Source organism: Loxodonta africana, chromosome 10, assembly GCF_030014295.1.
Source record: "Loxodonta africana isolate mLoxAfr1 chromosome 10, mLoxAfr1.hap2, whole genome shotgun sequence".
Classification (NCBI taxonomy): domain Eukaryota; kingdom Metazoa; phylum Chordata; class Mammalia; order Proboscidea; family Elephantidae; genus Loxodonta; species Loxodonta africana.
Window position 1 is genome coordinate 17,810,310 of NC_087351.1, and position 27,340 is coordinate 17,837,649.

The 27,340-nt window shown below is 39.9% G+C and overlaps 1 long non-coding RNA gene across 8 annotated transcripts in view; it reads left to right on the forward strand.

Annotated features, from left to right (window-relative positions):
* Positions 1–311: 311 nt before the first annotated feature.
* LOC111753002 (uncharacterized) overlaps positions 312–27,340 on the forward strand; it is a 308,317-nt gene continuing 281,288 nt past the window's right edge. For 2 of the 8 annotated variants that reach the window (XR_010323122.1, XR_010323123.1), the window contains exon 1: positions 9,084–13,254. This is a non-coding gene — a long non-coding RNA (uncharacterized LOC111753002). Of the gene's footprint in view, positions 13,255–27,340 lie in introns of all 8 variants that reach the window. The other 6 variants (XR_010323124.1, XR_010323126.1, XR_010323125.1 and 3 more) reach the window with 6 other exon arrangements.

Genomic DNA, 27,340 nt, shown 5'->3' on the forward strand with positions numbered 1-27,340 from the left:
CAAAATTTTGCTTGCGTGTGATATTAATGATATTGTTCTATAATTTCCACATTCAGTTGGATCACCTTTCTTGGCAAGAGGCATAAATATGGATCTCTTCCAGTCAGTTGGCCAGGACGCTGTCTTCCATAGTTCTTGGCATAGACGAGTGAGCACCTCCGGCGCTGCATCTGTTTGTGGAAACATCTCAATTGATATTCCATCAATCCCTGGGATATATATATATATATTATATACATATAATGCTTTATCTTCATTTCAGATTGGTCATTAACAGGCAGTGGCTTGGGTCTAATTGACTCTAACAAATAATCAATGATCTGAGAGAGTGCAGTGAAGTCCAAAACGCAAGACTCTTGTCCGATTACATTTATAAAGTAAAAAATCCCACGTGAAAAATCATGTTTTATAAATTTATGTTTTTCTATTTCGTAAAGGATTACGCCCATTTACCTGGAAATACTCAGGATTTGGTAACACCTTTTATTTTAAAACACCTAGAACTCCACATCTTTGAGAATTGCTGGGGAGGGTGAGATGTGCAGAGGCAGGTACCTGAAGAAAAGAAGGCGAGGGCTAGTGTCTTAGTCATCTAGTGCTGCTATAACAGAAATACCACAAGTGGATGACGTTAACAAAGACAAATTTATTTCCTCACAGTAAAGTAGGCTAAAAGTCCAAATTCAGGGCGTCAGCTCCAGGGGCAAGCTTTCACTCTCTGTTGGCTCTGGAGGAAGGTCCTTTTCCTCAATCTTCCCCTGGACTAGGAGCTTCTCTGCACAGGAACCCCAGGTCCAAAGGACTTAACATGCTCTGTTCCTGGCACTGCTTTCTTGGTGGTATGATGTCCCCTCACCCTCACACTCTGTTCTCTGCTGGGTTCTCTCTTTTGTATCCTAAAAGAAACTGGCTCAATATACAACCCAGTCCTGTAGAGTCCTTCCTCATCAACACAACTGCCACCTATCCCCCCTCATTAACATCATAGAGGCAGGGTTTACAACAGATAGGAAAATCACATCAGGTGACAAAGTGGTGGACAGTCACTTAATACTGGGAATCATGGCTCAGCCAAATTGATACACACGTTTTGGGGGGGACGCAATTCAAACCCTGGCAGCTAGCGTTCTCTACTGCAGACTAAGAAATTACCTTGAAGAGATAATGTGGGTCATGTATGATCACAAACTGTAGAATTGGATTTCATTTCTCTTGGTTCCCAAGACAATCCTCAAGGCCTCTGGGGCTTTAATGGCCAGAAGGCCTGCAGTTTGGGTAGTGATCAGATTCTGGGCACCAAGGGACACGTGAAAGCAGTATCACATATTGTATTTCCATTTTGGGAGATAGAAATTTTACCTCAACTTCCCTTTTTACTATTATTTGTCCAGTAGCCAGAAAATGAAGAGAAGGCCTCTCCTATATTTACCAAATTACCCATTGCCTTCTTAGTCAGGGCTTCTAGAAGTTAGGGTGGAGATTTTTATTTGTCCTGTCGTTTGGGCAATAAAAGGGGAGGGGATGCCTCATTCAGCCAATCTTTGGCTCCTAAAACGTCAGAAAGCAATGCTATTTACTTAGTCTCTCGGCTACTAAGTGCTGGGGTGGCCCATGTTGACTCAAATCTGAGTCCTTGCAGCTAGGTGGGGCTCTATGGAGCTGTTAGTCATGTGAGGTTGCCAGGGCAACTTAATGTCTTATGAGCTGGAATGCTTCAAGTACAAAGGGGAGACTACAAGGGCACATTACAACTTATAGTCATGTGTTCAATAACATGTCATCTTTTGGTAATGGGGCTTTTATTTTTATTTTATTTTGTGGGATTGGAAGATCAGAAGCCAGAAATTAGCTGAAGAAGATAAAGAAAAGAAAAATTAAAGGGGGTTGGGGGTGGTATTTCTATTCCTTATGTGGGCAATGGTTAAACACGGAGAACATCTGGTCCTGGATCAGGTCTCTGCAGCCCTGCTTTTAATTACCCCGTCATTTGGTCTCATGCTAAATTAGTGACTGTGGGAGCAACTCAGATCTCCAAACCGACAGGCCCGGAGAGCTCGACTTAGCCTGCCACATAGTCAGAGAGGAAACACGAAGCTTCCGGTTTCATATTTAAACCAGAGATTGACTCATAATTGTAGCTGTCAGGAGGGTGATGGAGACATTATGTAATCTGGTTCTTATGGCGATGTGTGTTTAAGGTTTCTGCTCTGTAAATTCCAGAGGATATTTTGTGCCCATTGACGGAGAACTCCTTGGCTGCTCTGTGGCGTGCTGTGCAGGGTAACGACAGTGCTAACCATTAGGGGTTCCTAAGTCCTGAATCCAAACATGAATGAATTTCTTTCTGAATGGCCCGCCTAGTTTTCCACAGACTTTTAAATGTGGGTGGAGTTAGGCAAAATCTGGTAAGCTGTGAAGAGGCAGTATGCTGGCCTGATATGGACATTTTATGATAAAGACAAACCATTGAGGCCACAAAAAAAAAATTTTTTTTCCTGAACCACATAGTTTCTCTTACTATTTCCCATCATTTTCAGCTTCAGAGGTTCTGGAAGTGGCACCAGATTCTCTTGGAAACAAAATGTTGAGTCATGGATCATTTTTCATATTTCACTACTCTTGTTACTTTGCGATGGGGCAAATTTGTAGCGCACCAGGGAAGGCTTGAAGACAGACCCAGTGTTCGCTGCCACTAAAAAAAAAAAGTCAGATGAGGCAGGTTAATTTTAATCTTAAAGGAATGTGCTTTCTATAGTTTTGCTACAAGGAGACTTGGGTTTTGATTTGATCATTCTCCACATCCAAGTTATTTTAAGTTTTACCCATGTGATAAGGAGGATTTGTTAACGGGGAATAGTTGTTGACAGAGAGAAGTTGCTGTTACTGGAAGAATAGTAGTAAAGACTAAATCAAAAATTTACTTGGATCCACAATCAATGTCCATGAAAGCAGCAGTCAAGAAATCAGATGACGTATTGCATTGGGCAGATCTGCTGCAAAAGGCAAGTGTTTAAAGAAAAAGATGTCACCTTGAAGACTAAGGTGCACCTGACCCACGCCATGATATTTTCAGTCACCTCATATGCACACGAAAGCTGGACAATGAATAAGGGGGATCAGAGAAGAACTGATGTCTTCGAATTATGGCATTGGTGAAGAATATTGATATACCATGGACTACCAGAAGAACAAACACATCTGTCTTGGAAGAAGTACAGTCAGAATGCTCTTTAGAAGCAAGGATGGTGAGATTTTGTCTCATGCACTTTGGATATGTTATCAGGAGGGACCAGTCTCTGGAGAAGGACATCATGCTTGGTAAAGCAGAGGATTGGCAAAAGAGAGACAGACCCTCCACGAGATAGACTGACACAGTGGCTGCAACCATGAGCTCAAGCACACCGATGATTGCGAGGATAGTGCAGGACCGGGGAGCGTTTCATTCTGTTGTACCTAGGGCTGTTACGAGTTGGAACAGACTCGATGGCACCTAACAACAGCAGCACCAACAAATCAAATTCTAAAAAGTGAAAGTGGAGTGGGGAATAACGGCGGTGGGAAGTGGGAAGACTGAAACCCTCTAAACACTCCTTGCCACTGGTCTGTCTGGTCACAAGTTCTTACCTCTGTTTCTACACCTTTCCTCCTTCTCTTAGGGATTCTCCCAGTCCACCAGTATTTGGGGGGTGCTGGTTCTGCCTTTTCATGCCCATCAAAGAAGAAAATGTTTTTATAAAGTAGTTTTTATAAAGTAGTTTTAACTAAATGTGTGAAAACGTGTACCTAAAATTTATGTTTTTAGTGAAAATGTGTAATTTCTCTTAGGTACATTTAAAGAATGGACAATAAAGAGAGAGCAATGCTCAGCCTCCCAAGAATGTGTTATAAGTGCTAGAAGACATGCAAAGAGTGAGATATATAGTTTGGCCTATGGGGCATAGACATTTCTGATCACACTTGAAGCCCTTGTATCTGCATAGAAAGTTGCTTCTGTTCAAGGGAAAAATGGAATGTATGGCAATCGCAGTTGATGTTTTGGACAGATGGATGGGAGAGGTCAAGTGGGAATGATGATGCTTGAGGAAGGAACTCTCACAGAACTCCTTGCTTTGCAGGATTGTACTTTAACCCTGAGAGATGGATGTAGGTCTAATTTAAAATACTGTAAACACGCACTCTCACACACAAAACTCAAACCTTCTTTTAGTCAAAAGTGATTGTAGAATCTTCTAATAGTTACCCATTTTGGTTAGTTTCTAGTTAGTTTCAGGTTTAATTTCTAGAGGTTTATAATTTATGTACTTACTCTATCTGTCAACCAGTATTTGTTTACTGGGTTCCTCTTCTGGGCAAGACACTGTACTATTCACTGTATTCAATGAAAGGTAAGGCAAGGCCCTCCGATGTAGTCTGTGTATATACAGATATACTTGTGAATTGAATCTGTTTTGTAAAGAGTATAGACTCTCTGATGTTTGACAAACCTGGGTTTGACTCTTGACTTTTGAACTTGGGCGAATTACTTAATTGCTCAGGGGTCAAAGGAGACAGTATATATAAAATATTTAGGACCTTGCTGGTACATGGCAAGTGCCCAATAAATGCTGGATATCATCATCATCATCATCTGTATCATCACCACCATCATCATAATCATTATTTATACTGTAATTTTCTGGAGGTGGGGGCAGATTTTTGTTATAATCTATTTTTCTAGAAAAATGAACAACTAGGATAGCTGGATATTTTTCTTTGGAACATGAGTGGGTAATTTTCACTTTGAAAGAAAAGGTAAGGATTAGCACTTGCATGCCCTTCCCCTCCCTGAAAATGTTTGTCTAAGGTCTTCCTATGAAAGGAATAGTTTGCCTTTTTGTGAAGGACTACCCTTGATTTCAGCTTTGGTTACCCTGCTCCAAATATCCAATTAATAAGAGAAAGTTGAGCTGTTTTAATAAAAATAATATATTTAATATACTCATGTATTTGTACACATAGAAATATATGCTTAAAGGGATAATATAAAATTTCCCCTATTCTTTCACAGTCTCAGGCTGTGAAATCTTTATTAGGAAACAGCGCTACTATGATGACTCGATTTCTCCTCTCCCATAAGGCTTGAGTTTTATTTGAGTATTATATAGTCACTACGGCTTGGTACGTTATCGTATGACTGACGGATGATGCAGGGATGGATAATTTCATGACCTGTCTAGCCTGAGTTTATTCATTTTCCTAGTCATTGAAATGAAAAGACTTGATGTGACTCCTGTTGAGATACTTCCAGAGGCAACCATCTTCGTAACGGATTTTCTCCATCAGAGAATTGGGTACTGATTTGCTGGTTTTTATTTGCCCTCCACTAGAACTTTCAGATGCGCTAGGGAGCCTTTTCCAATCAAAGACCTTGAAGTTATAGAAAACAATAATTAAAGACAGCAAAATAACATTATCCTGGAGGCTTGAGGAAACCAAACTGAGCATTCGATCTGGTCACCAATAGGACGTTTCTCCCTGCTTGTATTTTCTGACTCCTCTGTCCAACCCCAAGCTTTCATTGTTGAGCAAGAAGGACTAGCCAGAAGGAATAATTGTCAGAGCTAATACATTATTTTCAATTAAGAAGGGTTAATACATTTTTATTTATTCCATGACCATTCAGTCCATAAATTGAAAATGGCTAAATGTAAATAAGTTGAGAATTTGCTTTTCTTTAAACTTTGCCAATTATACTTAAGAAAGAGACTCAAGTTATCCCCAAACTTTTTGAGAACTTTAGTTGTCAACACATAAAATTCAAATTACTTAGCAAGAGTTCCAAGGCCCACTCCATCTAGTTCCATCTTACCCTTCTAACTTTATTTCCCACTACTCCACTTCACATACTCTATGCTCTGGACGATTTAAATAATTCTGTGTTTTCATAGCTGCTTTTCTTAGGCATTATCTTCAAGTTCCAGCTCCACAAAGCCTTCCTTTATTATCCTTGATTAGAATTAATGATCTCAAACTGAACTTCCGGAAACACTGGTGGAGTAGTGGTTAAGTGCTATGGCTACTAACCAAAAGGTCGGCAGTTCAAGTCCACCAGGAACTCCTTGGAAACTCTATGGGGCAGTTCTGCTCTGACCTATAGGGTCACTATGAGTCGGAACCGACTCGACAGTAACGGGTTTGTTGGTTTGGTTGGAACTGAACTTCCATAGCACTCAATTTATAATTTCTCTCATGGCATTTAGCAGTCTACCTTCTGTTACACAGCTTTATATTAGTTATTCAACCCCTTATTATCTGGAAGTTTCTTGGTGGTGGAATCTATGTTTCATTCATATTGTGTCCACAGAGTGCTAGCACTCTGCTTGTCCATTCTAGAAATTCCACAAATATTTGTAAAAGAAATGAATGACCTCTAGCTACAACATTCAAAATTGCTAAATTTCCCTTGAGAGCTCAAGAGAAAACTTCATTTTTTGCTGAAATGAAGATGGTGTTCTGACTCCTTTCATGGATAACACTGTTGTTTCTCCATAAATGGATTGACCGAGTGCCCACCTCCCCGCTCTGAGCATCTGCTCATCACTTCTCCCCGGCCTCCCATCCTCAGACCTCAGAAAGCTTCAGAATCTAGCCCTGGGAAGCGCCGGCCATGTCAGGCAATGGGGAATTGTTTTGTTTCTCACTATTACTGTGCAAGGGATGATGGTAAGGGTGAGGTGAGTAAGTTCATTTGCCGGGCTACGCATAGTTCTGTGGCTTAAACATTTTTTATAGAACTGCCACAAGATCTACTTTTTGTTCATGGTATTTTATCATCTTTTCATTCCTTTCTGGTTGATTTGTCAACTCTAGGCAGTGACTTTGATTTGAATGGGGTGCTGGAATAATGGGCTCAATCAAAAGACTTGGGTTCCAATGTTGGCTCTGCCACTGGTTATGTGATTTTAGGAAAATATACACAAGAATTAATTTCCTCATCTGTAAAATGTAGATAATAAACTTCTCAACACAGTGATTGCAACAATGAGCTCAAACATAGCAACAATGGTGAGGATAACAGGACCGGGCAGTGTTTTATTCCGTTGTATATAGGGTTGCTATGAGTCAGAACTGACTTGATGGCACCTAAGAACAACACCACCACCTGTTTCACAGCATTGTTCTGAAGATCCAGAGGAGGTTAGTTTATAAGAAACGATATAAAAAACTACTAAGTGTTTTACTTCTGTAAGGGGTTATTATCAAAGAGTGTGCTCAGCAGCTAAGCGAAAGGTTGAAGGCTTGAGTCAACCTAGAGGCACCTTGGAAGAAAGACCTGGTGATCTACTTGCGAAAAATCGGCCATTGAAAACCCTATGGAGTACAGTTCTACCTGACGCACGTGGGATTGCCATGAGTCAGAGCCGACTCAATGGCAACTGTTTTTTTATTATAACAATTAACGTACTAGAGGTTTCCTTTGGGGATAACCATTCAATTCATGATCCCTTTTTGGATTGTCGTTACTTAATATATGTAGTTAGGCAAAGCAGAGTAAAAAAAAAAAAAGGTATTTGGAATTCTGGTTCTACCACTTACTAGCTCTGTGACTCCAGGCAAGTAAACCTACTGCATTTTTATACAAATAATGCATGCCTTCTGTGTTTGTTTGCCAACCACTCCCACCCGACCATGAGATATTTTCATAAGTGCTGCTATGCCAATTTTTTTTACATTTTGCTGTGAAAAATTAGCATAGTGCCCTTATGAAAATACCTCATGAGTTGAGGGAGCACTTGGCAATCAAAGGTAGAAGGTGTGCATTATTTGCATAAAAATACGGTGCCCTCACCCAAACCTCATTTTTCTCAGGTGTAAATGGGGATGAAATACTGACTTCATGTGGTTGTGAGAACTATTGGTGTGGTGTCCTTGTACTATGTCAGCTTCGCAAGGTTGAGCTGTTTTCCAAAATTTTCTTTCCTGAGTGTTTCTAGTTGGGGTGGGCCACAGCAGGATTTTTTTTTTTTTTTAAATGATGTTTTATTGTGTTTTTGATGAAAGTTTAACATCAAATTAGGTTTCCTTTTAACAATTTCTATACATATTGTTCAGTGACATTGACTACATTTTTCACAATGTGCCGACACTCTCATTATTTCTATTCTGGTTGTTCTATTTCCATTAATCTTTTAATTGTTTCCCTGTACCCCCCTTACTTTCTCACCTTTGCTTTAGGGTAACTGTTGACCATGTGGCCTTGCTTAGAAGATTTTTTTTAAAGGAGCACAGTACTTGTGGGTGATATGGTTTACTTCATGAGCCAATCTGTTATTTAGCTGAAAGGAGACTTCTGGGAGTGGTTTCAATTCAAAGTTTAAAAGGTATCTTGGGATCATACTCCCAGGGATTACTTTAGTCTCTACCGGTCCAGTAAGTCTGGTCTTTTTTAAGATTTTGAGTTTCGTTCTACATTTTTCTCCCATTCTTTCCGGGACCATCTATTGTGTCCCTGGTCAGAACAGTTGGTGGTGGTAGCTGGACACTGCCTAGTTCTCTCAAGAGACATTTTTGCAGTAGACTTGGAGGTTTGAAGCTAAGGAGCAGCCATTTTGTATTTTATCCTTGGAAAATCAGGACAGGTGGTCTTGTAGCTCTCACACTAGCACACATTGTGGCTTTCCGTTAGATCATTCTTTGGAGTGGGATAGCAGCCTGGCCTGAAACTGCTCCACCTTCCCTGGGTTCCTCCTTTAAGTTCTCAGACTCCTGGGCGGCGTTATGTGGCTAGCTCTGTGATAAAGGGTCTGGCTTCTTTAGTCAGGATGCCCACATCTTCAAGGTCAGAGGCAGCAAGAACAAAATTGGGTTCCATCTGTCCTTGTGGGTTCCAACTTGTACTTGCTCATCTGTAGTTTATATGTCATCTTCCTTTCCGCCTGCCTGCCCGCCTGCCTTGTGGGCTTCAAGCTCCAATATCAGACACAAAGGCAACAGCCTTACGGAGACTGCTTAACCAGCCTCCACAATTGTGTAAGATCAAATCTCCATAATAAGTCCACCCCACTCCACCACCAAAATACATACATACACACACACACACACACACACACACACCCTAAGGGGTCTGCTTTTCTGATTAAACCCTGACTGAGGTAAATTATAATCAATATTGTCATCCAGATGTCAGCTGGGTTTTCTAGGTATTTGACATCTAGATAAGATTGCCTCAAGGCTCTATCCAAAGATCTCCCTAAGATTTATACAAATTCCTGTGGAGTCTAAATTTTCTTGATCACTTCTGGCTCATTAAGCCCTTCCTAATTTGCACAAAAGACTTGCTTCCACAAAGCACTGTGAGTAGAATTTCCTTTACTAAAGATTTTGGTGTCATGGGCAGACAGAAGAGGGGTTCATGTTGCAACAAAAATAATTTGTAATTTAATTTCATGCACCCCCGTTTGTAAAATATTCCTCCACCATCTCCTCCTTAGAGAATATCTCCAGTTCTATCACTCTGTAAAAACCTTGGCCTTACAACATCTCCCCGGCTGCTCTCTCTGTCTTCCCCTTTTTCTCTTCTGCTTCCCCTTTCTCCCAGTTCCCCCACCCTCTTGTTTTTAAGGGCAGAGCAGCTTAACGATCTCTTTGTTTTTTGCTTGGACTATTGCAGGTATATTCTTGCCCTCCTGATCTCACCTTTGAATCCCAATAATGATTTTCTAGAAGAATTATCCCTGAGAAAAATTCTGTTGCAATTGTTATGGAAAAAAAAAAAGGATTTTTTTTTTTTTTTTAACTGATTAACAACACTAACAAGAGCATGAAGCACATAGGCAGTGCTTACTGTAGCCAGGCTCCACCAGCAATTTGTCTTATCTCATCTGATTCTCACGACGATCTAGTGAGGTGGTTTGATGTTATTACTTCTATTTTAATAATGTTAAAATAAAACTTTAGAAATAATTTTTAAAAAGCAATTATAAGACCCAATATCTATTGAGTGCTTATGTGTCAGGCACTATATTGTCCACTTGATGTACATTTTTTTTTTTCAGTGACTCCTCATGACTCTACAGGCTAAATATGATTAACCCTATTTTACAAATAAGGAAATTGAGACACAGTGAAAACCTTATGAATAGCAGCAGAACATTGTCTGACAAAGTGCCAGAAGATGAGCCCCTCAGGTTGAAAGGCACTCAAAATACGACTGAGGAAGAGCTGCCTCTTCAAAGTAGAGTTGACCTTGATGACGTGGATGGAGTCAAGCTTTCAGAACTTTCATTTGCTGATGTGGCATGACTCAAAATGAGAAGAAACAGCTGTAAACATCCATTAATAACTGGAACCTAAAATGTACAATCAACACGACGGCATTGGGTTTGGGTAAAATGTACAAAGTATAAATCTAGGAAAACTGAAAATGGTCAAAAATGAAACGGAATGCTTGAAGATCGATATCCTGGGTGTTAATGAGCTAAACCAAACTGGTATTGACCATTTTGAATCAGACAATCATATGGCCTACTACGCCTGGGATGACAAATTGAAGAGGCATGGTGTTTCATTCATCATCAAAAAGAACATTTCAAGATCTATCCCGAAGTACAGTGCTGTCAGTGATAGGATAATATCCATATGCCTACAAGGAAGACGAGTTAATACGGCTATCATTCATATTTAAGTACCAACCACTAATGCCAAAGATGAAGAAATTGAAGACTTTTACCAACTTCGGTAGTCTGAAATTGATCAAACATGCAATCAAGATGCATTGATAATTACTGGTGATTGGAATGTGAAAATTGGAAACAAAGAAGGATCGGTAGTTGGAAAATATGACCTTGGTGATAGAAACAATGCTGGAGACCACATGATAGAATTTTGCAAGACCAATGACTTCTTCATTCCAAATACCTTTTTTCAACAACATAAATGGTGACTATGCATATGGACATCACCAAATGGAAAACACAGGAATCAAATTGACTACATCTGTGGAAAAAGATGATGGAGAAGCTCAATGTCATCAGTCAGAATAAGGCAAGGGGCCAGCTGTGGAACAGACCACCAATTGCTCATATGCAAGTCCAAGCTGAAGTTGAAGAAAATTAGAACAAGTCCACAAGAGCCAAAATACAACCTTGAGTATATCCCACCTGAATTTGGAGGCCAATTCTCAAGAATAGATTTGATGCATTGAACACTAATGACTGAAGACCAGACGAGTTGTGGGATGACACCAAGGACATCATACATAAAGAAAGCAAATGGCCGTTAAAAAGACAGGGAAAAAAGAAAAGACCAAAATGGATGTCAGAAAAGACTCTGAAACTTGCTCTTGAACATAGAGTAGCTAAAGCAAATGGAAGAAATGGCAGAGTAAAAGAGCTGGACAGAAGATTTCAAAGGGTGGCTCAGGAAGAAGTATTATAGTGAAATGTGCAAAGACCTGTAGTTAGAAAACCAAAAGAGAAGAACATGCTTAGCATTTCTCAAGCTGAAGGAACTGAAGTAAAAACTCAAGCCTTGAGTTGAAATTTTGAAGGGTACTGTAGACAAAATATTGAATGATGCAGGAAACATCAGAAGACAATGGAAGGAATACACAGAGTCGCTGTACCAAGAAGAACCAGTTGATGTTCAAACAGTTCAGGTGGTTGCATGTGATCTAAAGCCAATGGTATTGAAGGAAGAAGTCCAAGCTGCACTGAAGACACTGGCAAAAAACATGGCTGCAGGAATTGATGAAATACCGTATGAGATATTTCTACAAAAGGATGCGGCACTGGAGGTGCTCACTCATCTATGACAAGAAATTTGGAAAACAGCTATCTGACCAAATGAGTGGAAGAGATTCATAGTTGTGCTTACTCCCAAGAAAGGTGATCCAACAGAATGCAGAAATTATCAAACAATATCATAAATATCACATGCAAGTGAAATTTTCCTGAAGTTAATTCAAAAGTGGTTATAGCTATAGATGAACAGAGAACTGCTAGAAAGCTGAGCCAGATTCAGAAGAGGACATGGAATGAGGGACATCATTGCTGATGTCAGATGGATCCTGGCTGAAAGCAGAGAATACCAGAAAGATGTTTACCTGTGTTTTATTGACTATGCAAAGGCATTCAACTGTGTGGATCATAACAAATTATGGATAACATTGAGAAGGATGGGAATTCCAGAACACTTAATTGTGCTCTTGAGGAAACTGTAGATAGACCAAGAGGCAGCTGTTGGAAGAGAACAAGGGGATACGTTGTGGTTTAAAGTCAGGGAAGTTGTGTGTCAGGGTGTTATCTTTTCACCATACTTATTCAGTCTGTATTCTGAGAAAATAATCTAAGAAGCTGGATTATATGAAGAAGAAAGGGGCATCAGGATTGGAGGATATTCATTAACAGTGTGCAATATGTAGATGACACAACCTGGCTTGTTGAAGGTGAAGAGGACTTGAAGCACTTACTAATGAAGATCAAAGATGACAGCCTTCAGTAGGGGTTACACCTCAACATAAAACTTAAAAGAAAACAAAAATCCTCACAAATGGACTGACAAGCAATGTCATGATAAATGGAGAAAAGAATGAAATTGCTAAGGATTTCATTTTACTTGGGTCCACAATCAACGCCCACGGAAGTAGCAGTCAAGAAATCAAATGATGTACTGCACTGGGCAGATCTATTTAAAGTATTGAAAAGCAAAGATGTCACTTTGAGGACTAAGGCACCTGACCCAAGCCATGATGTCTTCAGTCACTTCATGTGCATGCAAAACCTGGGCGATGAATACAGAAGACTTAAGAAGAATTGATGCCTTTGATTTATGGCATTGCTGAAGACTGTTGACTATACCATGGAGTGCCAGAGGTTAAGAACAAGTCTGTCTTGGAAGAAGTAGAGCCAGAGCGCTCCTTGGAAGCAAGGATGGCAAGACTTCCTCTCATGTACTTTGGACATGTTATTAGGAGGGACCTGACTTTGGAGAAGGACATCATACTTGATGAGGTAAAGGGTACATGGACGAAATGGACTAACACAGTGGCTGCAACCTGGGGCTCAAACATAGTGACGATTTTGACGATGGTGCAGTACAGGGCAGTGTTTCCTTCTGTTGTACCAAGGGTCACTATGAGTTGGAACCAACTTGACAGCACGTAACCACAACAACAAAATTAGGTAATTCATTCAAATTCACACAATAAATGAAGAGCTGGACTGTGAATGGAAAACAGACAGTTTGAATAAAGAGCTCAAGATACTTACTGAGAAGGTAAGAAAGTGTTTCAATGTTTTCTCATATAATCAACCTCTTAACTCAGTCTTTATGAGGTCTTTCTTGGCTTAACCCATTTACTGTATTTTTGTGCAAATAACGTTAACCTTCTATGTTTGTTTGCCAATTGATCCCTCCCACTGCCCAAGGTACTTTTGCAAGTGCCACTATGCCAATTTTTTTTTAAGATGTTGCTGTAAAACAAAATTAGCACAGAGCGTTTACAAAAATACTTCATGGGGGAGGGAGCAGTTGGCAAACAAATGTAGATAGTGCATGTTATTTTCATAAAAAATACAGTAACATTTCAAATCCTCCTTCAATGTTTCATATCCCTCATCCCTGCTTTACTTTTTTTCTCCTTAGCACTAATAATCCACTGCCACTGAGTCAATTCTGACTCATAGCAACCCCACAGGACAGAGTAGAACTGCCCCACAGAGTTTCCAAAGAGCACCTGGTGGATTCAAACTGCCAACCTTCTGGTTAGCAGCTGTCACTAATATGCTATATATATATTTTTTTATGTAACTTTTTTACTTTTCTGTTCCTACCACTAGAATGTAACCCCGATGATGGGAGTTTCGTTCTGTTTTGTCAACTATTGCACCCCCAGGGCATACAACGGTGCCAGGCACATAGCAGGCCCTCAACAAACAATGAATGAATGAATATGTGGGGCTACTTACATAGAGGACAAGGCCTTTTAACTATGTGCCAGAGATCTTTCAGGAACCAAAATATTTGGGTAGCACCTGAAAAGGCATTAAATTGCTGATATGGTCAAAGGAGCCCTGGTGGTGCAGTGGTGAAGTGCTCAGCTGCTGACTGAGAGGCTGGAGATTTGAACCCACTGGCCACTCTACAGGAGAAAGATGTGGGAGTTTGCTTCCATAAATCCTTGGAAACGCTATAGGGTGGCTCTACTCTGTCCTACAGGTTCACTATGAATTGGAGCCAACTCAATAACAATGGCTTGATTTTTGGTTTAGATATGGTCACTAGTGTCGGGTTTCAAATACTATGCACATTTTCAGATTAGTTTTTTTCTCTTTCATCTCTCCTACCTCTCCAAGATACCTATGTTTCACTGTCTCCGTCCTGGTTTAACTGCTTTCCTTATGACCCTGCCCTCCAATACTGAAGAATATTATCTAAGTTGCCAGTTCTTTTTGTCCATGTATACAATGGAGACAATTGTATTTACTTCAAATGACTCCAACAGGATTGGGAAGAGATTAATGAGATGACGGGAAAACACATACACACACACACACAAAGACCCCAAGATATTGAATTTTGGAAGGACTGGGGCTCTAGAAACATACTTAAAAATTCAAATACAGTATTTTTGTTATCAGTCACTTCTCCATAACTTGAGGCTTTCAACCTCAAGGGAGTAACTTACATTTATAGAAACGATGATGTTGGTGGCTTGTTATTTTGACCTTTAAAACTTATTTTTAAGCAATCATGAGAAATTACCCAGCATGTAAATGTAGATTTTGTTTTTTTAAATGAGGAAGTTACTTTTTCAGTTTTATTTTCTGTGTGGGTTGGTAAGACGTATTAAGCTGTACCTTGAATTAACTGAGAAAATAATGTTCATCCATTAATTCAACAAATATTTACTAACAAATATACCAGACACTGCAGAAGTAAAAAAGACAAAAAATCTGCCTTCTTATTGTACTGTTCACAGAGAGATGTTTTAAGGTCAATATGTTTATTCTAATGTATTGCTGAGCTCTTTGGGTCTCTTTTCTTATTAAAAAAAAAAAAAAACATAATGATGCCTGCTGTACACACCTGTTATAAATGTACCACTCTGTTTTCTCTCTTTATGAACATTTCAGCTAGGAAGAAATAAATCTAGATGATATCATCAAAGGACATACTTGGAGCTGGCTTGCTCAGTGCTACACAAAACCCGCTAAATGGACAGAAAAACCATTTTCTAAGATTTTAGCTTTTTAGAAAATGAGCATCACACAGTTGAGTATTACCTAGACGGACTATGAAAAAAATTGGATCAGACTAAGTGTTAAACCAGGCAGGATTAAAAGTTAATTCTGGCTAACCTGTGTCTAGAAACTTGGAAGAGAATGCACAAACAAAATAAAGTAGTTAAATTTGAGATCCTGCCCCATCATCATCATCATAGTCATCATTGTCATCATTACTACTGCTGTCATCATCGCTGGTACCATTTCACATTTGATGTATTCAGTTTTATCCTCTAATTGTTCTGTCTTCTTCCCAAGAGGACTGTGAGCTCCTTGTGGTAGGAAGTGTGTCTAGTGCTGTTTGTCCATGTCTTCTGCGCCTTGCATACTGTTGGGTGTAGAGCTGGGCTCCATAAGCACTAGGACTCAGTTCGCTAACTGGGTTGAATTACAGGACTGGCCACTAAGTGTGTCAGTCAGAAGAGTGGCGGTGGGAGAAGGATAAGAGGGAAAGGTATGGTTGGCTGGCATGGCACAGCCAAGAGTGGGTGCCCAAGCTATGATGATACTACTCTTGGCTTCGTTCAAGTTGTTGATGAGAAGCCATCGTGTAGTTCTGAAAAAGGGAATGAAGACAGAAATAACTTTATAGCTACATAAAAGATGGGGTTTAGAGCAGGAGGTCTGCAATCATATGAAGTATAGACTTGCCATGATTTGCAAAGAAGATGAATTACTAGTTTCTCCTGAGCTTTAATTCACAAATTGCCATGTCGTTTTTTTTTTTTTATTGTTGGGTGCCTTCAAGCTAGTTCCAACTCATAACAACACTAGGTACAACAGAACAAAATGCCACCCAGTCCTACCCATCCTCACAATCGTTGCTATGTTTGAGTTCATGATTGCAGCCACTGTGTCAATCCATCTTGTTGAGGGTCTTCCTCTTTTTCACTGACCCTCTATGACGCCCTTCTCCAGGAACTGGTCCCTTCTGATAACATGTCCAAAGTATATGAGATGAAGTCTTGCCATTCTCTCTTCTAAGGAGCATTCTGGCTGTACTTCTTCCAAAACGGATTTGTTCGTTCTTCAGGTAGTCCATGGTATATTCGATACTCTTTGCCAATCCATAATTCAAAGGCATCAATTCTTCTTCAGTCTTCCTTATTCATTGTCTAGTTTTCACATGCATGTGAGGTGATTAAACATATCATGCCTTGGATCAGCCCCACCTTAGGTCTCAAAGTGACATCTTTGCTTTTGAATATTTTAAAGAGGTCTTCTGCAGCAGATTTGCCCAGTGCAATGTGTTGTTTGATTTCTTGACTGTTGTTCCAAGGGAGTTGATGGGGGATCCAAGTAAAATGAAATCCTTGACCCTTTTCTCCGTTTATTGTGATGTTGCTTATCCGTCCGATTGTAAGGATTTTTGTTTTCTACCTGTCACAGCCTCCATACTGAAGGCTGTGAAGGCTGTAGTCTTTGACAGTCATCATAGGAAACGCAAGAAATGCAAATAATTTGGTGGTGGTGGTGGGAAGTGGATGTGGAAAGGGGAGGGATCAGAATGGAAAGAGTTTCTACAATGGTTATAGTAAACCGATTAATGTTGAGAAAAAAGAAAAGATTAGAAAAAGATTAATTTCTGTTTGAAAAATTAAAAAAAAAACTAACGTGGAAAATATTATGTTGATGCATGTTTTCCTGAACAGATAGTGACAGTCCTTAAACTTTTCAAGGATTTTCTATATAGGATAAAGGGAAGCATTTTAATTCTACTGAGTAACCAAAACTCAGGGAATCTTGATAATCGTTTCCATCTCTTCTCACAGAAATCTTGTCTTTTTATCACAAATCTAATCACAGATTTGTCTTCCTGATAATTTTTAACAAACTTCTTTAACCTAATTAGCATACAAATGTGAATGTTCCCCTGCCCCTCACCCCCCCATTTTAATGTTTTTCAGAAGGGAACCCCTCCTCTTTCATTTTAAGATGTATTCATGGTTTTCATTCTGAATCTCTGAAAGGATATCACTTGTGATGTGGGTTGGCCAATTCAAATCTTCGTTTTACAGATAGGGAAACTGAGGGTCAGAGGCTTCTGTGACCTTCCTCAATGTTTCACAATGAGTCACAGAGAAGTAAACACTAGAAATGGGTTTCCTGACTCTCATATATGTGATCTTTCACTAGTTTTTTTTAGAAACTGGGTTTCTTACTGTACTTGCAACTATTTTACTTGTGTATTTCTTTTTTCATACACTTCTTTTAGAAGCGTCTAAAGAAGACATAGGGAAAAGATTTTTTTTTTTATTAACTTTTATTGAGCTTCAAGTGAACGTTTACAAATCAAGTCAGACTGTCACATATAAGTTTATATACACCTTACTCCGTACTCCCACTTGCTCTCCCCCTAATGAGTCAACCCTTCCAGTCTCTCCTTTCGTGACAATTTTGCCAGCTTCCAACTCTCTCTATCCTCCCATCCCCCCTCCAGACAGGAGATGCCAACACAGTCTCAAGTGTCCACCTGATATAATTAGCTCACTCTTCATCAGCATCTCTGTCCTACCCACTGTCCAGTCCCTTTCATGTCTGATGAGTTGTCTTCGGGAATGGTTCCTGTCCTGTGCCAACAGAAGGTTTGGGGACCATGACCGCCGGGATTCCTCTAGTCTCAGTCAGACCATTAAGTCTGGTGTTTTTATGAGAATTTGGGGTCTGCATGCCATTGATCTCCTGCTCCCTCAGGGGTTCTCTGTTGTGCTCCCTGTCAGGGCAGTCATCGGTTGTGGCCGGGCACCAACTAGTTCTTCTGGTCTCAGGATGATGTAGGTCTCTGGTTCATGTGGCCCTTTCTGTCTCTTGGGCTCTTAGTTATCGTGTGACCTTGCTGTTCTTCATTCTCCTTTGATCCAGGTGGGTTGAGACCAATTGATGCATCTTAGTTGGCCGCTTGTTAGCATTTAAGACCCCAGATGCCACATTTCAAAGTGGGATGCAGAATATTTTCATAATAGAATTATTTTGCCAATTGACTTAGAAGTCCCCTTAAACCATGGTCCCCAAATCCCCGCCATTGCTCCGCTGACCTTTGAAGCATTCAGTTTATCCCGGAAACTTCTTTGCTTTTGGTCCAGTCCAGTTGAACTGACCTTCCATGTATTGAGTATTGTCCTTCCCTTCACCTAAAGCAGTTCTTATCTACGAATTAATCAGTAAAAAACCCTCTCCCACCCTCCCTCCCCGCCTCGTGACCACAAAAGTATGTGTTCTTCTCAGTTTATACTATTTCTCAAGATCTTATAATAGTGGTCTTATACAATATTTGTCCTTTTGCCTCTGACTAATTTCACTCAGCATAATGCCTTCCAGGTTCCTCCATGTTATGAAATGTTTCACAGATTCGTCACTGTTCTTTATCAATGCGTAGTATTCCATTGTGTGAATATACCACAATTTATTTACCCATTCATCCGTTGATGGACACCTTGGTTGCTTCCAGCTTTTTGCTATGGTAAACAGAGCTGCAATAAACACAGGTGTGCATATATCTGTTTGTGTGAAGGCTCTTATTTCTCTAGGGTATATTCCTAGGAGTGGGATTTCTGGGTTGTATGGTAGTTCTACTTCTAACTGTTTAAGATAACGTCAGATAGATTTCCAAAGTGGATGTACCATTTTACATTCCCACCAGCAGTGTATAAAAGTTCCAATCTCTCCACAGCCTCTCCAACATTTATTATTTTGTGTTTTTTTGATTAATGCCAGCCTTGTTGGAGTGAGATGGAATCTCATCGTAGTTTTAATTTGCATTTCTCTAATGGCTAATGATCGAGAGCATTTTCTCATGTATCTATTAGCTGCCTGAATATCTTCTTTAGTGAAGTGTGTGTTCATTTCCTTTGCCCACTTCTTGATTGGGTTGTTTGTCTTTCAGTGGTTGAGTTTTGACAGAATCATATAGATTTTAGAGATCAGGTGCTGGTCGGAGATGTCATAGCTGAAAATTCTTTCCCAGCCTGTAGGTGGTCTTTTTACTCTTTTGGTGAAGTCTTTAGATGAGCATAGGTGTTTGATTTTTAGGAGCTCCCAGTTATCTGGTTTCTCTTCGTCATTTTTGGTAATGTTTTGTATTCTGTTTATGCCTTGTATTAGGGCTCCTAAGGTTGTCCCTATTTTTTCTTCCATGATCTTCATCGTTTTAGTCTTTATGTTTAGGTGTTTGATCCACTTGGAGTTAGTTTTTGTGCATGGTGTGAGGTATGGGTCCTGTTTCATTTTTTTGCAAATGGATATCCAGTTATGCCAGCACCATTTGTTAAAAAGACTATCTTTTCCCCAATTAACTGACACTGGTCCTTTGTCAAATATCAGCTGCTCATATGTGGATGGATTTATATCTGGGTTCTCAATTCTGTTCCACTGGTCTATGTGTCTGTTGTTGTACCAGTACCAGGCTGTTTTGACTACTGTGGCTGTATAATAGCTTCTGAAATCAGATAGAGTGAGGCCTCCTACTTTCTTCTTCTTTTTCAGTAATGCTTTGCTTATCCGAGGCTTCTTTCCCTTCCATATGAAGTTGGTGATTTGTTTCTCTATCACCTTAAAAAATGACATTGGAATTTGGATCAGAAGTGCATTGTATGTACAGATGGCTTTTGGTAGAACAGACATTTTTACTATGTTAAGTCTTCCTATCCATAAGCACGGTATGTTTTTCCACTTAAGTATGTCCTTTTTAATTTCTTGTAGTAGAGCTTTGTAGTTTTCTTTGTTTAGGTCTTTTACATCCTTGGTAAGATTTATTCCTAAGTATTTTATCTTCTTGGGGGCTGCTGTGAATGGTATTGATTTGGTGATTTCCTCTTCGATGTTCTTTTTGTTGAGGTAGAGGAATCCAAGTGATTTTTGTATGTTTATCTTATAACCTGAGACTCTGCCAAACTCTTCTATTAGTTTCAGTAGTTTTCTGGAGGATTCCTTGGGGTTTTCTGTGTATAAGATCATGTCATCTGCAAATAGAGATAATTTTTCTTCCTCTTTGCCAATCCAGATGCCCTTTATTTCTTTCTCTAGCCTAATTGCTCTGGCTAGGACTCCTAGCACAATGTTGAATAAGAGCAGTGATAAAGGGCATCCTTGTCTGGTTCCTGTTCTCAAGGGAAATGCTTTCAGGTTCTCTCCATTTAAAGTGATGTTGGCTGTTGGCTTTGCATAGATGCCCTTTATTATGTTGAGGAATTTTCCTTCAATTCCTATTTTGGTGAGAGTTTTTATCATAAATGGGTGTTGGACTTTGTCAAATGCCTTTTCTGTATCAATTGATAAGATCATGTGGTTTTTGTCTTTTGTTTTATTTATATGGTGGATTACATTAATGGTTTTTCTAATATTAAACCAGCCTTGCATACCTGGTATAAATCCCACTTGGTCGTGGTGAATTATTTTTTTGATATGTTGTTGAATTCTATTGGCTAGAATTTTGTTGAGGATTTTTGCATCTATGTTCATGAGGGATACAGGTCTGTAATTTTCTTTTTTTGTGATGTCTTTACCTGGTTTTGGTATCAGGGAGATGGTGGCTTCATAGAATGAGTTGGGTAGTATTCTGTCATTTTCTATGCTTTGAAATACCTTTAGTAGTAGTGGTGTTATCTCTTCTCTGAAAGTTTGGTAGAACTCTGCAGTGAAGCTGTCCGGGCCAGGGCTTTTTTTTGTTGGGAGTTTTTTGATTACCGTTTCAATCTCTTTTTTTGTTATGGGTCTATTTAATTGTTCTACTTCTGATTGTGTTAGTTTAGGTAGGTAGTGTTTTTCCAGGAATTCATCCATTTCTTCTGGTTTTCAAATTTGTTAGAGTACAATTTTTCGTAATAATCTGATATGATTCTTTTAATTTCAGTTGGGTCTGTTGTGATGTGGCCCTTCTCGTTTCTTATTCGGGTTATTTGTTTCCTTTCCTGTATTTCTTTAGTCGGTCTAGCCAATGGTTTTTCAATTTTGTTAATTTTTTCAAAGAACCAGCTTTTGGCTTTGTTAATTCTTTCAATTGTTTTTCTGTTCTCTAATTCATTTAGTTCAGCTCTAATTTTTATTATTTGTTTTCTTCTGGTGCCTGATGGATTCTTTTGTTGCTCACTTTCTATTTGTTCAAGTTGTAGGGACAGTTCTCTGATTTTGGCTCTTTCTTCTTTTTGTATGTGTGCATTTATCGATATAAATTGGCCTCTGAGCACTGCTTTTGCTGTGTCCCAGAGGTTTTGATAGGAAGTATTTTCATTCTCGTTGCATTCTATGAATTTCCTTATTCCCTTCTTAATGTCTTCTATAACCCAGTCTTTTTTCAGGAGGGTATTGTTCAGTTTCCAAGTATTTGATTTCTTTAGGGAAAAGATTTTTATATATAATCTCCATCCCTCCACCCCTGTTTTTGGTTTCCTTTGAAATGAAACTGCAGCTTCAAGAATACCCTCCCAAGGGTTTTTAAGAACAGTCTGTTTCACAGCTGGAGGGAGAATGATTGGTTACTAATAAAGTACTTTTCTTACATCATAAGTCATTTCATCCATCGGGGACAATTCTTTCACCAAAAACAGAAAAAAATTAAAATTAAGGACATATTGGTGAAAGGAAAGGAAATATACTATATGGGGGAAGTCAGCAAAACAGGCCAAAGGCATGAGAGGGCACCGAGAAGAAGAGAAGAACAAAGGACAACAATGGTAATTACTACAGCATGGACTATCCTGCAACAACAGTATTAACAGACTTTAATTTATGAATGGATACATAAGCAAATCGGTATACCAAAAGGCATGGGAGAGTGTAAGGGAACACACTCACCTGCAGATATAGGTTCGGTGGTGGATATTTCTACATACATAACTGTAGGTGCTGCTTATATATTATTATAGGCGATAGAGCACACAAGGGCCACAGTCAGGGCAACTTCTGAGACATAACCAAACACCTCATGGGACAAAGTTCCTGGCTCAAAGGCAAAAGACCATAAACTTGAGGGTCATCTGTGTCAATTGGCACAACATAGTCCATAATGTTTTTCATCCTACTTTGATGAGCAGCATCTGGGTTTGTAAAAGCTTGCCAGAGGCCATCTAAGATACAACTATTGATCTCTTACCATCCAGAGCAAAGGAGAGTGAAGGAAACTAAAGACTCAAGGGAGCAGTTAGTCCAAAGGACTAATGGACTACATGAATCATAGGCTACATGACCCCGAGACCAGAAGAACAAGATGGTGCCCTGCTACCACTGCCAGCCATTCTGAGTGGGATCACAACAGAAGGTCACAGACAGAGCAGGAGAAAAATTGTGGAACCAAAAACAAATCCACAAAAAAGACAGGACTTACTGGTGTGACAGAGACTAGAGGAACCAGGAGACTATGGCACTAAGGCACCCTTCTGGACTGGAACTGAAGCCATTTCTATAGACTACCTTCTGGCCAAACCATAGACAGGCCCATAAAATAAACAATAACACCTGAGAGGAACATGCTTCTTAGAACAATCAATTATATGAAATTGAATGGGTGACATTTGCCCCAAAACAAAGGTGAGAAGGCAGGAAGGAATAGAAAATTAGAATGAAAAGATACAGGGAAACTAGCCCAACTGAAACCCAATGCCATGGAGTTGATTCCAACTCATAGCCATCCCACAGAGTTTCCAAAGCTGTAAATCTACAGAATCAGGCTGCCATATCTGTCTCCTGTGGACCTGCTGGTGGTTTCAAACTCATGACCTTTTGGTTAGCAATTGATTGTTTTAACCACTGCACCACCAGGGCTCCTGTAGAAGCCGAGCAGTGTTCTCAAAATATATTATACATAAGAATCACCTGGGGATCTTGTTAAAATGTAGATATTGATTCAGTGTATCTGGGGTGGAAATGCAAGTTCTCAGCAAGGGTTCCAACCAGAATGAACTGGTTTGAAGCACTGGTTTAAATTTGTGTATATTCCTCTGCTCTCAATCTCATTTTCCCTTTCTTTTTAATCTTCATGCATCTGTTCCCTATCTAGATTCTTCTAGATTGTCTAGTTGAGTTAGGGTTGGCATTACAGAGATTCAGGTGAACTTGGGCCCATTTCATGGATGGTGAAGTCAGTACCTGTTATTGATCAGGTAGAAATGATTTCCATATGCATTAATTTGTGATGCTAGTGTGCTCCAAAGCTGTGGAGAGGTCCTGTAATCTGGGGCTGCATTAGTGGCCTCAACTGATCCTTCTGTCCCTTGTTTAATGGAAGAAGGCATTGGTGGTTCAGTAGTAGAATTCTCTACTCCCATGTGGGAGACCTGGGTTTGATTCCCAGTCAATGCACCTCATGTGTAGCTATCACCCATCTGTCTGAAGGCTTGTGTGTTGCTATGAGGTTGAACAGGCTTCAGCTAAGCTTCCAGACTAAGACAGAATAGAAGGAAGGCCTGTGGGTTTATTTCTGAAAATCAACCAGTGAAAACTCCATGGATCACAATGGTCTGATTTGCAACTAATCATGGGGTTGGTGCAGGACCTGGAAGTGTTTCTTTGTGTTATGCATGGGGTCCCTCTGAGTGAGGGGCCAACTCCAAGGCAGCTAACTACAAGAATATGGATAATGGAAGGTTGTCCTAAACATAGGTTCCTGGGTGGTACGATGGGTTTGTTCTCAGTTACTAACTGAAAGATTGGCTGCTGCAACCCACCCAGGAGCACCACAGAAGAATGGCCTGACAATCTGATTCTGTAAAGAGTACAGCTAAGAAAATTTCGTGGAGCACAGTTCTACTCTGTAACACGTGGGATCACCATGAGTTGGCATCAACTCTACTGTAATGGGTTTGGTTTTTGCTTTGGTCCTAAATATAATTGCTACTTTTATTTGCAAATCCCTTTGAACTGTTTCCCCCCCTTTTTATTCTTTCTTTCAAATATTTTGCGATGCATTAACATATTTACCCTTACAGCCTCTGCTGTAATTTGCTGCTTAAGGTTTTCTAACACTAGGAGCAAAAGAAGATAGAAATGTTCTGTTATTATTACCATGAGCAGCTCAAAATAAACTGGAGTGTGTTATGGGTTGAATTGTGTCCCCCCTGTAAAATGTGTGTCAATTTGGCTAGGCCATTATTCCCAGTATTGTGTGGTTGTCCTCCATTTTGTGATCTGATGTGATTATCCTATCTGTTATAAATTCTACCCTCTATGATATTAATGAGGCAGGATTAGAGGCAGTTATGTTAATGAGGCAGGACTCAATCTACAGGATTAGGCTGTATCTCAAGCCAGTCTCTTTTGAGATATCAAAGAGAAAATTGAGCAGAAAGGAGAGGGACTTCCTGCCATCAAGAAAGAAGTGCTAGGACCAGAACTTGTCCTTTGGACCTGAAGTCCCTGAGCTGAGAATTTTCCAGACTAGGGGAAGATTGATGACAAGGACTTTCTCCCAGAACCAACAGAGAGTGAAAGCCTTCCCCTGGAGCTGGTGCCCTGAATTCAGACTTCTAGCCTCCTAAATTGTGAGAGAATAAATTTCTGCTTGTTAAAGCCATCCACTTGTGGTACTTTTGTTATAGCAGCACTAGATTACTAAAACAGAGTACAAGGGTATTAAAACCCAAACAATACCCTAAGTCTCTCTTTTCACTTCCAATTTAGATAATTTAGATGATAAATCACAGGGACTAAGGAAGCACTATACCTTGGAAACATCATTTGCAACTCTTTACTTAAAAAGCTTTAGCCACATTCGGTTGGATCACCTTTCTTGGGAATAGGCATAAACATGGATCTCTTCCAGTCAGTTGGCCAAGCAAAATTTTGCTGAAGATCATTCAAAAATGGCTGCAGCAGTATATTGACAGAGAACTGCCAGAAATTCAGGCCGGTTTCCGAAGAGGATGTGGAACCAGGGATATCATTGTTGATGTCAGATGGATCCTGGCTGAAATCAGAGAATACTAGAAGGATGTTTACGTGTGTTTTATGGACTATGTAAAGGCATTCAACTGTGTGGATCATAACAAATTATGGATAACATTATGAAGAATGGGAATTCCAGAACATTTAATTGTGCTCACGAGGAACATTTACATAGATCAAAAGGTAGTTGTTCGGACAGAGCAAGGGGATACTGCATGGTTTAAAGTCAGGAAAGGTGTGCATCAAGGTTGTACCCTTTCACCATACCTATTTAGTCTGTATGCTGAACAAATAATCCAAGAAGCTAGACTATATGAAGAAGAACGGGGCATCAATATTGGAGGAAGACTCATTAACAACCTGCGTTATGCAGATGACACAACCTTGCTTGCTGAAAGTGAAGAGGACTGGAAGCACTTACTAATGAAGGTCAAAGACCACAGCCTTCAGTATGGTTTGCACCTCAACATAAAGAAAACAAAAGTCCTCACAACTGGACCAATGAGCAACATCATGATAAATGGAGAAAAGATTGAAGTTGTCAAGGATTTCATTTTACTTGGATCCACAATCAACAGCCATGGAAGCAGCAGTTGAGAAATCAAAAGACACATTGCATTGGGTAAATCTGCTGCAAAGGACCTCTTTAAAGTGTTGAAGAGCAAAGATGTCATCTTGAAGACTAAGGTGCACCTGACCCAAGCCATGGTATTTTCAATCACATCAGATGCATGTGAAAGCTGGGCAATGAATAAGGAAGACCGAAGGAGAATTGATGCCTTTGAATTGTGGTGTTGATGAAGAATATACTGTGGACTGCCAGAAGAATGAATAAATCTGTCTTGGAAGAAGTACAACCAGAATGCTCCTTAGAAGCAAGGATGGCGAGACTGCGTCTTACATACTTTGGACATGTTGTCGGGAGGGATCAGTCCCTGGAGAAGGACATCATGCTTGGCAGAGTACAGGGTCAGCAGAAAAGAGGAAGACCCTCAATGAGGTGGATTGACACAGTGGCTGTAACAATGAGCTCAAGCATAACAACGATTGTAAGGATGGCTCAGGACCCAGCAGTGTTTCGTTCTGTTGTGCATAGAGTCGCTATGAGTCAGAACCGACTTGACGGCACCTAAAAACAACAACAACAACAACAAAGCTTTAGCGTCTAGAGCTCTTGGTTTATGCTTTTATTTTCTTAGGTCTAAATGTAAGTTAAGGATCCCTGGCGGTGCAATGGTTAATTGCTCAGCTGCTAACTGAAAGGTCAGCAGTTCAAACCCACAAGCAGCTCCACGGGAAGAAAGACCTGATGATCTGCTTCCATAAAGATTTCAGCCTAGGAAACCCAATGGAGGCAGTTCCATGTCCTGTGGGGTCACTACGAGTTGGAATCAACTCGACAGCACACAGCAACAAATATAAGTGGAGATGGCACAGGCCAGGCAGTGTTTTGTTCTGTTATACATAAGGTTGCCTTGAGTCTGAGACAAGTGCCTACTCAACAGCAACTAACAACAACAAGTGTAAGTTGTCTTCTAAGTTGCCGAAGTCTTAAGGTAAATTGCCCTTTACGCTGAGCAACTAATAAAGCAAGCTGCCTTCCTTTCTATCCAGTGCCCTCCTGTCAGGGAAAGCAGAATAGCAGATTCTTGATCCTGAGGTTGCTTGTCCATCAGATATTTTTGGAGTAGAAGTGCTGTGTGTTTCATATCCGGCTATCGAGTGAGTCGGAGGCTAATTATTACCTAAGCCTTTCTTATCCTTGGAGTTTTAATTCCAATGCAAAGGGGCACTGCAACCTGTGTCAAATTGCACTAAATCCCCTGCTGAACCCAGTGACTTCTTTTGACTTCCTGATACTATTCAAAATAGAAGGATAATAGTCGGATAAAATGCCAGACTTTACGGGAAACCTCTAGAGCCTTTACCTGGCATTTGGTGTTTCTACAAGGAGAGAAGGACAAAGAACTCAGAGAGCCTCCCATGTTGGTTTCCTTGTTGCTCAAGAGAAAAAGCAGGCTGTTTTGTTTCCTTTTAAGGCTTGATTGTGAGTTTTCACTGACTTTCCATGTAGTGTCACTGTGTGATTTTAAGAAAAGTACTCAATTGCACACGCAATTGCAACAAGCATCCTTTGGAACACAAAGATTTTTGACTTTGGAAAAATTTTATGTTGCTAATACATGATCACCTTATTCCCTTCT